The following is a 4837-nucleotide window of genomic DNA, read 5'->3' as shown; positions in this document are numbered from 1 at the left end:
GCACATAACAACAGCAACAACAATCCTTTTGAGGTAAGAGACAATAACAAATAATACGAAGAAACAGGGTAAGATAGTTCTAGCAGAAGAACAAAACCCTTCACTCGTTCCCTGCCACTGGGTCATTTCTAACTCACAGTGACCCTCCCCTGGGTTTCTGAGGCTTCGTAACAGGAGGCGACTGCCCATCTTTCTTTCATGGAGCTGCTGGAACCACTGGAAATGTAAGCTCTTTGGGGAAGCAGCACGACTCATTATGGCCTATACCAACAGAGCTCAGCCAGGCAAAATAGAGGAGGAGAAAATCTTCCCAAGGAAGAAAGAAACGGTAATAGATTGACTTGATAAAGAATTGAAAAGACTTAATACAAGATCCTCAAAGAGAGAAGGAAAAGACAGATAAAACCCTAGAAAGAAAAATACAAGGAAACAACAGAACAAAATAATAGGTAATTAGACACTGTACTAAAAGAAACACTGGAAGGTCAGACGATTAAAATTATAAAAGCAGAAACAGCTTAGTGGAAGGACAGAAAAGTGTAATTGAATCAATAGAAGAATTAATGAAATAGAGGACAAATCTTCATATGACCCTGAGGAATCATCATGGGAAAGAATGAAGAAAGTGGGCGTTAGGTGGAACACTATAAAGAGCTTCCTCTTTATTAAAAAAATTGGATTCCATGACAGGAGGGGAGGAGATCCAGAATTTTCCAAGATTTAGTGACAGAAAATGTCCCTAATATGAGAGGAGAAAATTCTCATCCAAGAAGCTCAATCCCATTTAAGAAAGATCCTAAAAGACAGTCACCGGAACATATAATAATCAGACTTTTCAAAACTAAATACAAAGAAAGAATTAGGAGAACAGTTCATAAAAGGAAGTATCACCTACAAAAGGGGCACCAATAAGATTAAGCACTGATTTTTCAGCAGAAACCAGGCATGCAAAGACAACTATGAAACTATGAAGGAGAGGGGGAAAAGTCAACCAAAAATCATTTACCCGGCAAACGCTTGTTTCTGAGTGGAGAAAGACTGAAAGCATCCCCTTGAGAGCAGGAAGGAGACGAGAAGGCCCATTTTCTCTTAGGACTGTATTGGAAGCCAAAGCAGTAAGGCAAGACAGGGACATAGAGCGTCCAGATTGGTATTTTATTTTTGTTAAGCAAAATGAAATAACTCGAACCCACTGACATCAAGTGAATTCCAACTCCCAGTGACTGTGGAACTGTCCCATAGGGGTTCAAGGCTGTGCATCTTCACAGAACTGGCCAGACTCACCTTTCTCCCTAGAGTGGTTGGCTGGCAAGGGAGCTCTGGTGGCCTAGTGGTAAGGAGCTGCACTGCAATCCCAGAGGTATGCAGTTCTAATCCATCAGATGCTCTGCTGGAGAAGGAGGGGCAATCTCCTCCTGTGCCAGTCAGATCAGATGGTACACAAGAAGAAGGAAAAAAAGAGTGGCTGGTAGGTTTGAACTGCTGACCTTTAATTAAGAGCCAAAAAAAAAAATTTTTAGAAAAAGAGCCAAATGCCTTAACGACAGCACTACCAGAGAGCCTTTATTTGTCACCGTTGTGTGCTGCTGAGTCAAAACTGATGCATAGTTGATACTGCAGTGGGTTTTCAGAGGAGGAAATTGCCCATCCTTCTCCCTCAGAGCAGATGGTGGATTTAAACCATGTGCCTTCAGGATTGCAGCAGAGATTCTTACCACTAGGCTGCCAGAGCTCCCTTTATTTGCCATTAGAGAGATTGAAATCAAAACCACCATCTTACTCCTGCAAAAAATGGCACTGACCAAAAACGTTAACAAAACAACTAAAACCAGCCAGGTTATAGGAAGACTGAACTGCTGGTAGGACTATAAAATAGAAAACCACAGTATGGCACTTCCTAAAAATAAACAAACAAATAAATATATATAAATACTGTATGCTCTCCAGTAATCTCATTCCTAGGTATATACCCTAGAGAAATAAAGGCAGTGACACAAGTAGACACATATATGCCATGTCCGTCATAACGTTATTTCTGACAGCAGAAAGATGGACACAACCTATACGTCCACCAGTGGATGAATGGGTGAACAAAAAGTGACCCATACAGACCATGGAACCCTACATTACAACAAAAGCAATGTGTGTGCAAAGTATTCAGTCAAGTGAAGGAATGTGCTCCTTATAACAAATACACAAGTTTATACACAGGGATGAGAAGGGAGCCCAGAAGAAATTATAAACTGAGGGGAGTAAAATAGCAAATTCTGGCCAAATTTCTTCCAAGCCAAATTTGTTATTTCTTTGGCGGGGGGGTAAAAAACCCAAACAAATAAACAAAAACAACAGACATTTAGGCAACATTTGCCCAAAAGAAGAGAAGGCAAGGAAACTGGAGGGGCAGAAACAGGTCGGGGGGTGTCTATAACCTTGTGGAGGCAGCAGCCAGCGTCAAAGAGCAATTAGTGTAGGAAGTGTTGAATATGAAACTAATGTGTAAATCTTCACCTAAAGTGAAGCAATTGTTTTTTTTTAAAAAAAAAAAAATAATAAAACCCAACCAAAATACCCCGTTATGTTGAGTTAAAGACAATTTCTTCAATTAAATTCACAGCTGTTGGGTCAGAACCAACTCATGGTTGCCTCTCCAGTGATTTTTTCCAGAGTCTGTAAATTGCATGGGAGGAAATTGCCCATCTTTCTCCTGTGGGGTTGCTGGTGGATTCGAACCACTAGAGGGGCCATTTCTTGGATTAGCAGCACAACTCTCTATTGATTATGCCACTGATATTTTTACCTGACTTGATTAGTTTAACATAAGGTTGGTGTTGTTTGCTGTACTGTGGTGCCCACCGTGACTCACGATGACATAGGCCCATCAGAGCAGAACTGTGCCCCATGGGGTTTAAGTGGCTGATTGCTTCCAAAGGAGACCACCAGGTCCTTCAGAAATGGCTCTGGGGGAGACTTGAACTTCTAACCTTTCCGTTAGGTGCCAGTGAGCACATTAAACATTTGTACCACTCAAGGAATAGAACAGGGAACAGAGTAGGGAAACATTCGCTGGATCAGGTAGGGAGTCTGTCAGGGATGCATCCTGTCTCCATACCTTCTCAATTTATATGCAGAACAGATCATTTGGGAGGCTGGGCTTTATGAGAAAGAATGTGGCATCAGGATTGGAGGAAGACTTAACAACCACCTATGACATGCAGATGAGACAACCTTGCTTGCTGAACCTGAGGAGGACCTGAAGTGCTTGCTGCAGAAGGTCAAGGACTGTAGTCTTCAATATGGATTGAAGCTCAACATCAAGAAGACAAAGACTTTCACCACTGGGCCAACTGGCAGCACCATGGTGGATGGAGAAGAGATTAAGGTTGTTAACAATTTCTCAGTCCCACAATCAACACTCTTGGCACCAGTAGTCAGGAAATCAAATGACAAATTGCATTAGGGAAATCTGCTGTCAGGGACCTCTCTAGAGTATTGAGAAGCAACAATGTCAGGCTGGAGACTAAGGTGCGCCTGATCCAGGCCATGGTCTTCACAATTACTTGCTGTGCATCAGAGAGCTGGACAATGACTGGGGTGATTGAAGGAGAACTGATGCCTTTGAGTTGTGCTGGAGAAGAGACTTGAACATACCATGGACCACCAAGAAAACAAACAAGTCTGTCCTAAAGAGGATAAAAGCAAGTTTTTCCTTGGCGGTTAGGATTTTAAAGCTCGGTCTCACATACTCTGGGCATGTGGCCAGGAGGGATCAATCCTTGGGAAGGACATCATGCTTGGAAGGGTGGAGGGACAGGGCAGGATAGGAACACCCAAGATGAGATGGACTGACACAGTAACTGGGGCAATGTGGGTAGGTGTGTCCGAGTTAGTGAGACCGGCTCAGGACAGAGCAGAGCTCAGATCTGTTGTACACAGGATCACTATCAGTTACAGGCGACTCGACAGCACATAACAACAACAAACAATAACCACCACCCAAGGGCTCTGACTACAGAACTATAAACTACTAATCTATAAAGGTAGAATCAGAAAGTGTTTATCTTCCTGGAGTTGAAGGTAAAATGTCAACAAGGACATCTTCTGGGGTGAGAGGAATAATGTATTGATTTGGGCTTGACTGCAAGCAGGTAAATATGCTAAAACTTGTTGAAATGTCCACTTATGGTCTGCGCTTTCTCCTATAAGTAATGCATATCCCAATAAAAAGGTACAAGGAATCTGGGTCTCTGAAATCTCAAACCACCACACCCGCCCAGGGCTGCTTACTCTTACTTCTAAGTGATTGACATGACATAAACTTGGATTTTCTCTGGAACTGGACACAGACACACCTGTCAGAGCAAAGTCTGCCAACCTGACCAGAGATCAGCCGAATTAGCATTTCACCCGTCCTGCTTAAGCTGACACCTGCGTCATGACCTTGCCTGAACACCTTTCACAGCACCCTGCAGCCGCACCTTTCTTAAACGCTTCCAGACTCCTCAACTTGTCCTAGTCCCATTTCAGAAGAGGACACTTCCTCAGGTGGCTGTGCCAGCTGCTACCTGGGTGCTGCCTGCCCCTGACCGAGCCAGCCTGTAACTCATCTTCCACCTTCTAGACCCTTCCCTGCAGGGGCCTGTCTCAGGCCCGCACTCCACTCCCTCTGTCGCTCTCTGTCTCTGACTCCCTCTGTCGCACGCACTCTGTGTGTGTGTCCCTGTTACCCTGTCTCTCTGTTTCCGACTCTGTGTGTGTGTGTGTGTGTGTGTGACTCACTCTGTCGCTGTCTCTATGTGTGTCTCTGACTCCCTCTGTCGCACGCACTCTGTGTGTGTGT

General features: G+C 43.8%; 1 protein-coding gene across 1 annotated transcript in view; it reads right to left on the bottom strand.

The window, feature by feature from the left end:
- Positions 1-4837, bottom strand: part of ST6GALNAC1 (ST6 (alpha-N-acetyl-neuraminyl-2,3-beta-galactosyl-1,3)-N-acetylgalactosaminide alpha-2,6-sialyltransferase 1) — a 27040-nt gene that overhangs the window by 18628 nt on the left and 3575 nt on the right. The window lies entirely within an intron of this gene.

This window comes from Elephantulus edwardii, unplaced genomic scaffold, assembly GCF_000299155.1.
Source record: "Elephantulus edwardii isolate Elephantulus edwardi_28Jun2011 unplaced genomic scaffold, EleEdw1.0 scaffold00048, whole genome shotgun sequence".
Taxonomy (NCBI): Eukaryota; Metazoa; Chordata; class Mammalia; order Macroscelidea; family Macroscelididae; genus Elephantulus; species Elephantulus edwardii.
The sequence above is the reverse complement of the archived record's forward strand: the minus strand, read 5'-3'. Positions and strand labels throughout refer to the sequence as shown.